Here is an 11,684-nt window from a genome sequence, read left to right as displayed (position 1 = left end):
GTAACACGTGGAAAAAATTTGGTGCTTTTGTCCGGAACGTCCACATTATTCCCAAATCTGGGTCTAAGCTGCCTGACTAGTAAACATGTGCCCCATTGCACCCAACGCCAGTAACAATGACTATGTTGTACACGATACTACAGTGACAGTATTGCGAGCTACACACTCACCTGTAGGAACGCCTGCTTGCCCATGTGCTGGCGGTGGCGGCTCAGCGACACCTCCATGCGTTTACGCTGCACCTCCATCTGTTTGCGTTTCTCCTCCAGCCGCATGCGAAGATTCGTTAGCTCTGCGCTCAGAGGTCTCGCACGACTCGCTAGATCCCCTCCTCCTCCGCCGCCGCAACTGCCGTCATCGTCGTCGCGGCGACGCTGCGCGCTCGCCGCCGCCCACGTCGTCTGGTTTGGCAGTGCGGCGAACGTCGCCCGCTTCCGCGTCGTCGACGGCGACGCTTCCTTCTCGCCGGCAGGGGGAGCCGCCGCTGCCGCCGGGCGCCGCACGTCGTCGCCTCCGTTCGCAACCTCGCCGTTGTTGCTGCCACCGCCGCCGCGTATCTTGGAAAGCTCTGCGAAGCTCGTCTGCATGCTGCTGCTGCTGCTGCTGCAATCGCCGGCATTCGGTGGGTGAAGCGCGAAGCCCTGCTGAGGGGATGCCGTAGAGGATGCTGCGGAGGATGCTGCTGCTGCCGGTGCGGAGGCTGAGGAAGAGCCGAACAGGCGGTCGTCGAACACGGGGATGCCGGCGGCGCGCGCCTCCGCCGCCGACCGTGGCGCCGCCGCGCCGTGAAGCGTGAAGCTCTGACCAACAAGAGACAGACCGCGTGCCGGCCCGCGCTCCTCATCCTCCCCGTCGTCGTGGCAACCGGCTGCCGACAACCCGTTCTGCTGCTGCCGGATCCGCGGCAGGTGCACCCCACCGTCCGCCTCCCGGCCGTCCTTGGTCCTGCGCGGACGCGGGGGCGGCACCGGCTCGTCGCCGTGGCAACCGGACGCGATGGACGACACGCTCTCTAGTTCCATCTCCTCACCGAGCGACCTCACGCGAACTCCCGACTGTTCGGACTCAGCGAGCCCTCGCTTCTGCTGCGCGCCGACGCCGCGGCCACCTGCACTCGGGCGGATTGCTTGGCGTGACGAGGGTGAGCGACCGACGCTTGCGCGCGGGCAACGGCCAGTCTAGCCGCGACTGCGGCGGGTTCGGCGGTGCGGGGCGCCAGCGGCGCGGGCGTTCACGCACGCATCGCCGCAGACGCAGCCGTCGCGTCGAATTATCCCGGCGACCATTGCTGAGCGCGTGCCGCCGCAGGCCGCGCGCCGCGCGTAAAACCACATCCTCCCCGCCAGCCAGGGGGCCGACCGGCGGGCAGCCAGCCGCCGCGCAGAACCGCCTTCGCGAATGCTCCACGTTGCGCAGCGAGCGGGCGATGCTCGTCGTCGTCCGGTCTGACGACGTCGTCGGGGGAGGACGTCGATCGGGACAGTAGACGGGAAGCGGAGAGCGGCGAGGCAGGCGACCTGTCAGCAAGGTTAGCCTAGATACACAATGAGACATGAAGCAGCGTCGGAGCGCATCCCGAGCGCGTCGTGGACCGCTTGTCTGTCGCCCGCGCGCGGTCGTGTCGATGTGCGCGCCGACGCGCGCTGCCCGAGGCGGCTGGCCGATCTGTCGTCGCCGCCGCCTCGGGCGCGTCCCGCAGGCCGCGAGTCGTGCACTCTCAGATACCCGGTCCGCCGCGTCTCTGGCAATACCGGGCTCGCCCGCCGCCAACGCCGTGCGCTCGGGTCACGCTGAGAGAGCCCTGAGCCCACGCCGTGGCAGTGGTCGAGCGAGGGCACGCGCTCGCTCGCGACCGGCTCCTCGGCGTCTCGGCGGGGCCTGGGCTCAGGCGAGCCGCGGATGGGCGGCGCGACATCCACAGATGCGTGGTGAGTCGAGTCGCCGCGTCGAGCCGTGATCTCTCCGGCCCTCCAGCGCGCTCGGTAGCCGTCGGTGCCGACGTGGGGGTGGACCCGTCTCGTCCTCGTCCCATTCCTGCGTCGGATGAGGCGTCTCCGTACGGGAATGGGAAATGGTCGATTGCTCCCGCCGGACACACATACGGAATGTGTCAGGGCGAGGCCGGCCGTGCGCATAACGCCTCGCACCAATAGTGGGGCGGGCACTATGAGCGGTACCTCCAGTACCGCACCGCGCCACACTCGAACCAGTCAACAAATAATTGTTATGCGGCCGGGATGAGTATGATAGTGCACCTGAAGCCTTAGTTCGCCGGGCGCCTGGCGCCTATATTTACGTGGATTCCAAAAGGGGGAGGACATTTCCGTGGGGTCGGCTTACGCGCCGCGCCACCAGGGCATCGCCGTTCATCCTCGCTGGCGACACCGCCCGGCTCAGTGGGAGCGACGGCGACGCGCGAGTGGCGCACGTCTGCACAAAGCTGAGGCCTCCGTCACCGGCCCTCCTCCGCGCCGCCGTTGTCCCGTCGGCCAACACACACGCGCTCGCCGCCGCCCCCGACAGGACTGCAGCAGAAAGGAGAAGGCGCTGGTTCTCAAACTCCGGGTCGCCGAACAGGCGGCTGGCGTCGCCGCGCGCGTACGCGTCTCCCGTCGCCAGCGCGTTTACGAACGGCCGGCCGTAGGTGGCGCTGCCGCCGTCGTGCTGCGTAGTGCGGCGTCGCCGCCCAGCTCCCCGGGAATCTTCCTTCGTCGTAAGTCCTTTCCCCAGCAAGCCACAGGATCGCGGCTCGCTCCTTCGCCCGCGCCTACGTTCGTAGTCGTCCGCAGCTCGGAATTTCCCGCCGGCTGCCCGCAGGGGGGCGCGGCGCCGCCCGTACACGCGGCCACTCGACCGACAGTTCGTTTCGCCGTCAAGCTTGCATACGGACGGCGGGGTGCTAGGTCTGTATCGTCGTTCGTCCGCCGGCTCGAGGTTTTATAATTTTGCTGCTTTTATTGGCGACCAGCAGGCGACAACGCCGGCGGCCGATTGTCTCATCAGCAGTTGCCTGCCCCATACGTAACGTGCTAAATATTCCGGCTGGACCGAGTACAGAGTTCGAGTGCGTTTAAAAAGGTGCGTTATTATCTAGAGACCTACGCGTCTCAAAGGTGGCTTTCATTCGCCGTGCACGAAGGCTCAGTGGTCGCATACAGAAGGTGCGATGGGTCTGTCTTCTGATGACCAGGCCGACCCAGGGCGGTATCCGCTAACGAACGTCGTATTGGGCAAGCGCGAACTGGTGTTCAGGCCCGGAAGAGTCCGCCAAGGTGTAGCTCGTCGCCATTATGCTCCGTTTGCGACCTGGCAACTCTCTCTCGGGCGTGCATTATATAGTACACGCGGAGCTGCAACAGGCAAAACAGTGTGCACGCATTTGGCGTGGCCACATGCCCTGCGAAACAGTATATAATCTTCCTTAATACCTGCATTTGAATATCCCTATACTCTTTCTTTCACCGGCCATTTCTTAACGGTGACATTAGTATATTGCGGGGAATGCTCACCGTCGGCACGGTCTACGTATAACTCGTGTCGACGCCTGTAGCTTATGCTGGCGCACAACGTGTAGACACTAGATTGCGTACTCTCCTATAGTGCTCGAGCAAAGTCAGATGTCAGTCATATAATTCGACCTGCACGTTGCTGTGTACTGATTGTAGCGTGGAAAGAGAACAGGAAGGATAAATTTACGAGAGTTGCACCTGTGTTAAGTACGCAGCCTCACATGTCGCCACCCCCGACGCCGGGTCCGGCGCGTTCCTCCATTACGCCCTCGTCACTTCGGGGTCCGCGCAAAAAGATCCTCATCCATGCTCCAATCGCTGACGTAGAGCAGACAGCGAGATGCCGGCCGCGTCACCATCTGCGCATTGGAATATGCTGACAGGGGTGGATGGTTGGCGGTGGAAACCGCAGCGGGTGGTGGGCGTGTGGCGTGTTGCTCGATTGGACTCTCAGCAGATGCACGCGGCGTCGCGGACAGGCGCGTGTGTATCGAACTCGTAGTGGTGATCGCGCCGTGTGCAAGCACTCGGTGCAGTGTGGCGCATGGACTGCTGCGCTGTGCCGGTGGTGCGCCATGATGTCGCCTGGACCCGGAGGTAGACCGAGGTGCGTGCATGGCTACTTGCGGTATAGTCTGTCGGTCGGCAGTCCGTCAGCCTGTCGTTCAGTCAGTATTCTGCCGTGCTCCCGTCAAGGGGAGAGTTTTTTATCGGCGCCAGGGGCATAGGGAGGAACGGCTCTGTCTGCGACAGTAGCCAATACGAGTCACTGCCAGGCCCTCGATTTAACCGTAGCGTCATTATACCTAACGACATGTGAGAACTCTCGCTGCATTGGTGAATGATGGCGGAGTTGAACGTATTGCCAAATACCGTTGCGTTGTCGTGCCGTGCGTAATATGTGTCGCGCTTGCTAGCAATTCGCTTGCTGCCATGAGCCTCCACCGCACGCGTACCATAAGCTCAAGTTTGCGTACTGAGTGTCTGCCTGACATCATGCAGATACTGCTACTGTACATCTCCCTCGTGCGTGTGTGCATGCGGTGCGTGCACGGACGTGTAGCATGTCTAATGGGTATTGAGCTGGATATCCCGGCCCAGCCTTCTGAATTGCTTGCTGCGGTATACGTCGTAATACGTGTAGTGCTGCATGAGCTGCATCCGCCCCCACATACTTAATTGGCCGTCCTCGTGTGGATGCCATTGCGACTCCCACGGCGTGTCATGAGTGCGCGGTAAGATATTTCCTCTATCGGAATTCATGGTGATAAAACGAGGCGAGTGAAATATTTCGACTCGCCTTTACATGCTGATGCTAGCGTGCATAAATGCTCTGACCGTCTATGTTCAAATTCTGAACGCGGACCCTGTACCTCCGCCTGTAGGGTCTTGTGCCCTGACAACTTATGAGATCCTCAGCGGGTTTGGAGTGGAGATCAACCAACGGCCGTTGACGCAGGCTATTGTCGCTTTAGCGTGTTTGCATCTTCCGCGTATGGAAATGTGGTGACCGGTGCCCTAGTACACAAAGCATTGGATGTCCGCCCAGGTATGGCTGTTCCGGAGTGAATATAGGGTTCGCACCGATGAGGTGGCCACGATGGAGTGGCATGCCCTTCGTCCGATGCGGATGCGTGCGTGCTGTGCCTTCGTGCATGCGGTTGCGTGTGACACGATAACGGATATACCGCGCGATTTAACATCAACAGCACTGCTGTCGTTTGCGCGTGGTAAACCGTATCCCCGGTCGATCGTGCGCTTTCGTCAGGCTGTATCGTAGTCTGAGCCTCGCGGTTCGAGCGACGTGTATCCCTATATATGTCCACGTTGTAAAACCGCGCGGTACGTTAAAGTAATATGCTGGCGTCTGCCGCTGTTTCCGTGCTATGTGTGCGGTGCCCTATCCCACTGAGAGAACGCTGATGCGGGCGCCGATAGAGTCAAATTCTGATGAGCCGCTAGCTAACTTCGGTAGATACTAGAGGTTTCTGATCTATCGGCGCGCATATCTAAGTGGTATCAAATGCAGGGTATGGTACGCGGTGAAGGCCACTAGGCTCTACGCAGAATCGCACGTATACTGTGCCTCGTTCAATTGGAATTAGAATGTTCGCTCATATAAGTGAAAACCCAATAATAATTTAGCACTTCTGCCTCCCACTCTGTGCGAAGATCGTATGAGTATTGCTACTATGTAACCAGAGGCAGGCTAGTGAGCTCAAGTTAGGAGAGACCGATCGTTTTTCTTTTGTGTAAATCTCATAAAGATATATATCGACACGCTAGCGCGAAAACCTCTGTATTAGTTCACTCCGAGTTAGTAACCTATAGTCAAATGGCTATGAAGAGATCATAACTGTGGTGGCTCGGCCTCGCAAAGCGTTGCTCTTGCTCAGTACATAGACGACTTCGAACAGACACTAGCTACGCACTGCAATGCCAGCGTCACAATATCGACAAGCCTTGAACCTGCTCCTAGCTGGCCCAGTAACCTAGTAAGGCTCCTGGTCACTACCTGCCTTACAGGGCTTACCAACACTGCTAACAGCTGTACGCGGCTCTGAGTCCAGACGCCAATTACCATGCTCTAGACGCAACAACAGGGGGGCGGGGGGGACGCAATACACGAGGCAGGATCGAGTGGCTTAATTGTAGTTTAGTTAGTACAACATTCGACTGAACGACCCCATCCCCTGCTCGGCCAGGTGGCGTGTCTTGCTTCGAGCAAACTCTAGACTAGCATAAGTTTGACTTGCCATCAAATGACTAGGTTGTTAGACTGCTGCCCGTAAGCCGTACTCGTACGCATACAGCAATGCAGCTTATATTATCGCTCATTAGTTCAGTCCGGCGGACTCGTGTATAATTCATTACTATCAGATGAATCATCCAGTCGTGCGTGCGCTGCCATACGCAGCAGGTGATGAACTGCCCATGACTTCTGCCACTGATGCCTGCTCGTGGAGCTCGACAACAATACGATAAAACTGTCCGCTAGCGTGCAATGTCGGCGTACTAATCTCACTTGTATCGCATGTCTCGCTAGCTTTCCAATGCCCAACTAAATATTAGCGAGGAGGGCAGTTACTATCCTATAAACTCGCGCACTGGCTATCTGCTCGAGACTCGCGATACTGCTGCTTTTGGTGCTGTGGCCTAGCGTTCTATGCACTGCCAGAGGATTGACGCTAGATGGTTCCTGTTGGCTCTGCTTGTGTCTGTGATCTTTGAGATCTTCCGAGGCGGCGTCGAAACCACCCCTCGGTGCGCTCTTGTCGCTCGCAGTAAAGCCTGTGTCAGTGTGGTTAACTGCTCATGAGCTGCGTCAGGTCGGTTTGTGGCGGTTGACGTTTGCTGCGTGTGGCCGCGTATATGACTGCTGTTTCTGTGCTGCTGTTTACTGCTGGTGTGGGGTGGTCGCCTGTTACTGCTGGCCCAGACTCTTAAGCATATCTGCGAGCTGGAGTCTCGATGCGCGGTGTAGAGTATGGTTGAGATAGAGCCGCTAGTGATGCTTTCTAGCCGTTACACTGCGTTTACTGGCTGCTGCGTCGGTTGGGCTGAAGATCTGCTTGCTGCATGATATGACTGCAATGCTTGTGTTCCCGGCTGCGGTACAAACGCGGGTATACTCCCTGTGATGGCTGGGTGTTAGTCTGTCGACTGTGCTGTCTTGGTTACTGTTAGGCTATGGGTATGCTGGCTTATCATAGTCTCACGCTCGTCTCACTGCTGCTTATCAGCTGTGTCGCGTTTTGTGCTTGCTCTCAAATCTGGCTGACTTTGCATGGCTTGGGTCTGGAAATGGGAACGGTTAAACGCGCTAGAGGCACTTTCTCGTCATCCCACTGGAACAAGCATTCCCTATTACCCGTGTTCTATCGGGCTTGCGGCCCGTGGGGTACTAATGTCGCCCCTCTCAGGTGGTGCTGTTTCTGCGGCTCGCCGTACTGGCCCGCGCTGTTTCTACAGCGATTGTCCTGAGCGGGCAGCGGTCCCCACTCTCTGAAAGGGGGTGGTGGGCCAGGTGTGTCGCCAACATGGAGTAACGTGCACATGCCTAACGTTACTGCCTCGCTGCTGGGGGGTGGGCTGGTTACTGCTGCTGTGGTGGGGTACTATGGGTTGGCGCGTGCACGCTTAATGCGGGACACGCCTCGATCGTAAAGCTTTCATCGCCTATTGCTGTGTAACTGCTGAACTAGTCTGACGGCGGGTAGAGAGGCAAACTTACGTCGGGTCTGTTTCGTGTGCCAGATAAAACCGGGTTGTACCACAAAACCGGGTGCCTTGACCTCATAGGAAAACTGCTCTGCTCGTTGATCGTCAAATACGTTGTGTTTTTCAGGCGTGCAGTCCTAGATTTCTCTCGATGTGGCGTGGTGTTGCTGTTAATACTGCTGGCTGCTTGTGTGATACATGCTTTGTGAGTAGTCGGTCTTGTTTTGGCTTGCTGTTAGCTGGCCGCTAGCCTGTTCGGTGGGAACGTCGTGAACTAAGAGAGACGTCCTAGGCTTTAGCAAGACGATTCTATGGCTGAGGTGTAGGTCCCGTGCTCGCGCGCATGTTTGGTGTACTAGCTGATAAAAAATGGGCGTCAGAGGAATCTGTGTCGCCTATCGATTGATAGCCTGTTTGGTGGTCGCGCTTAGGTATGTTCACTGAACTAGCTTGCTGCCCGCCAATGTGGCAGTGGTGGTGTGCTGTACTGTGGCTGTCCCGAGCTTGCGGTGGTCCACCCGCTTGGGCCTATCGCGCAAGCTAAAGGACAGACTACATTGTGCGATGGAATCATTCACACTGATCCATCTAGACTAGTGGATGGCTGACGTGGGGCGGTAGTTGGGCTTTTTATACTTCTGGATGCTATGATTTGGTATTCCCAGTAAAGTGGGGGGTGGGTGCACGGTGACTGCTGGTCTACTCGCTGCTTCGGTGCGTGTATAGCTCGCTCGGATGCATATTGTATACTGTTATTTACTATGGAATGTCCTAGTGCTCGAGTTGTCTTCGTCGGGTAGTAGTTGTGCGGCTGCTGTTTGGCCTACCGAGCTGGCTGGTCGTCAGGATAAAACGCATTAATGGCTAATTCATATCGGCCACTGAGCTTGCACTCTGTGTTCAGCCATAGCGTGTAGCTCGTACTCGATCTGCCAGTGGTCGGTAGTGTAGAATAGTTTTCGTAAGACTATGGTTTTACGTCACCTTAGGATATGCTGTGGTGACCTGTTCGGGCGTCGTGCTGCTGCTGCTGTTACTGCTGCCCCGGGAAACCGGTCCTGGCGCGCGGGCCGTTACACGGTTGCGTGAGATAGGCGATTACCATCCCCGCGTCCAAGCCTTGCTTGGTTTACGCGCCCGGCCTGTCTGCTCCGGACGGTGTGCATGCGCCGTTTTCAAGGCACGCGAACTCCTTCTGTAATTTACGGTGCGTTACAGAGATGTAACGGATGACTTAATGATAATGATATACATCTTGCAAACATTCTGTGGTGGTGGCTTGTGAATACTTGAAAACGCCTTTGCTGCTGCTAGTGTGCTGTGGGTAGGAGTTAGGAATTTTCTTGAACGGTAGCCTGGGAGACTGCTTGCTGCTATGACCGCCATAGATTTGATCATGAACTGGACGTCCTTAAAGTATGTTCCGGCGATCAAACATGCGGTGTGGGCGAGTAGGAGCTGTTACTGCTACTGGTGGTGGTGGTGGTGGTGCTGCTGTTACTGCTACTGCTGCTGTTACTGCTGCTAGTGGTGATTGTGCTGCTGCTGCTGCTGCTGCTACTGCTGCTCTGCTGCTGCTGGTGGTGCTGGTGGTGCTGCTGCTGCTAGTCATGCTGCTGCTACTGCTGTTACTGCTGCTGCTGGTGGTGGTGGTGCTGCTACTGCTGCTGCTGCTGGTGGTGCTGCTGCTGCCCCAGGCTGGCAGGCAGGCAGGCAGAGCAAGTAGTAGATCACTAAGCCCTGGGTCGTGTTCTGTCACGTAATACGTGCTGGAATGTCACCACACAGGTCCCTCCCCCTCCCCCTCCCCCTCTCTCCAGCACTGCCCGCCCGCCCACGCGCTCAACACCTGGCCGAGGCTATCCTGATTACAGGTAACAAAACCTGTGCACAATGACATCGTTACGCTGCAGCCGCGGTGACGACGACGATGATTGATAATGATGACGATGATGATAATAATGATGACGATGATGATAATGATGATGACGATGACGATGATGATGACGACGACTTAGGAGAGATAAAAAGTCAAATCCTCAATTATACATGTGTTCTTGTACTAATCGCACTCGACACGCACGCTCCTTCGAAACACTTGACACAAGTAATTGCTGCCTCAAACAGCAACAAGAGAGAGGGAGAGAGAGAGAGAAAGAGAGAGATAACGTGCCTGAGTCAACGCTGTATTGACTTTTACCAGGGTACTACAGTCACTACATCATATCTGCCCCTCTCTTCGCGTTTGATGTCAGTTGCGATTTGAGTCGAGTGATTGTTGAGTGTATGTATGATGGAGTGAATCTATGGAGGAATGTGTGCGTGTGCGTGGGTGTGCGTGGGTGCATGTGCGGGCGTGCGTGCGTGTGCGTGGGTGCGCGTGCGTACACATACTTACGGCACTAATCGCCTGCTACAGCGCGCAGGCGACGGCGACGGCGCACAATGCACGACGGTCCGCGATACGAAACGACACTCCGACGTACCGTTCCGGATCCGTGTTAGAGAATTGCCAGACACAGATATAGGCAAATCTATCTCTTATCTATCCCCAAGAGTTGCAAGACACAGACGTAGGCAAGGCTATCTCCAAGAATTGCCAGATCTATAGCAGCTTCTATCTCTCTCTCTCTAAATTATATATATTGAGAACTGCCACACGCACGCATACGCACGCACGCCACGCACGCACGCACACACACATACGCAGAGATAGGAGCCACTCACGCAGACACGTGTGCGTCTGCTGATGGCTGGTGTAGATCTGTGTGAATGTCTGCAAACAGCATCGGTTAACTGGATCACTTCCTTATTGCTCACACGTACGACAACCAACGACTGGCGACTGGCTGGCCGAGAGAGACACAGAGATACGTACAGCAACCTCCACCACTCCTCTCTCTCTCTCTCTCTCTCTCTCTTTCTCGCTGCGATCAATGGGAGCGACTGTGCGTGCCAGAACACCCCTTCTATATCTGCCTCCCCCCTCCCTCTGGCCCCCTTCCCTCTCTCACTGCCAAGTCTATGCTGTGCCTAATTACTACTACTATAGCAGGGATGGCAACATTTTCGGGTCATGACAGTAGAACTGGTTCATCAGCGGAGTGGTGGGTGGTGTAGCGGCGGCGGGGTGGTGGGTGGCGGAGTGGTGGGTGTAGCGGCGGCGGGGTGGTGGGTGGCGAAGTGGTGGGTGGTGTAGCGGCGGCGGGGTGCTGGGTGGTGTAGCGGCGGCGGGGTGGTGGGTGGCGGAGTGGTGGGTGGTGTAGCGGCGGTGGCGTGGTGGGTGGCGGAGTGGTGGGTGGTGTAGCGGTGGAGTGGTGGTGGGTGGCGGAGTGGTGGGTGGTGTAGCGGCGGCGGGGTGCTGGGTGGTGTAGCGCGGCGCGAGGAGGTGTCGTGGTGCGCGTAGTGTGTGGTGGCCTTGTAGCGTCGAGTGTGAAATCGGCGTGGCGGAAGTGGTGGGTGCTGTAGCGGCCGGCAGGGGTGGTGCGGTGGTGTAGCCCGGCGGCGGAGGGTTGGTGCCGGACGGGTGGCGGTAAGTGTGTAGCGCGGCGGACGGTGGTGGGTGGCGGTGGTAAGTGGTGGGTGCGTGGGTGGTCCGTGTACGGCGGAGGCGTGGTGGTTTGGGGGGTGTGGGTTGCGTAGCGGCGGCGGTGGGGTGGTGGCGTGGCGGCGAGTGATGGGTGGTGGGTGGTGTAGCAGCGCAGCGGTGGGTGGATGACGCGAGTGTATGCGGTGGTGTAGCGGCAGGGGGTGTGTGGTGACAGCCTAGTGGTGGTGGTATGGCGTGGCAGTACGCGCGGGCGGTGCTGTGGGGCTGGCGAAGTGAGTGGGTGGTGTAGCTGGCCGGCGGGCCGGTGCTGGGGTGGTGTAGCGGCGCGGTCCGGGTGTCGTGGCGGCAGTGGTGTCGGTTGTAGGGCGGGTGGCGTGGTGGTGGCGGAAGTGGTCGGGGTGGGC

The 11,684-nt window shown here is 58.0% G+C and overlaps 1 protein-coding gene across 1 annotated transcript in view; it reads right to left on the bottom strand.

Annotated features, from left to right (window-relative positions):
• Positions 1-10,429, bottom strand: part of LOC106817085 (calmodulin-regulated spectrin-associated protein 2-like) — a 23,836-nt gene extending 13,407 nt beyond the window's left edge. Inside the window, exon 1 of the mRNA XM_014821732.1 lies at positions 10,129-10,429. The gene's annotated coding sequence lies outside the window, so the exon portion shown is untranslated. The remainder of the gene's footprint in view (positions 1-10,128) is intronic.
• Positions 10,430-11,684: the final 1,255 nt, after the last annotated feature.

The sequence above is a fragment of the Priapulus caudatus genome, unplaced genomic scaffold (genome assembly GCF_000485595.1).
Source record: "Priapulus caudatus unplaced genomic scaffold, Priapulus_caudatus-5.0.1 Scaffold1591, whole genome shotgun sequence".
Classification (NCBI taxonomy): Eukaryota; Metazoa; Priapulida; class Priapulimorpha; order Priapulimorphida; family Priapulidae; genus Priapulus; species Priapulus caudatus.
The sequence above is the reverse complement of the archived record's forward strand: the minus strand, read 5'-3'. Positions and strand labels throughout refer to the sequence as shown.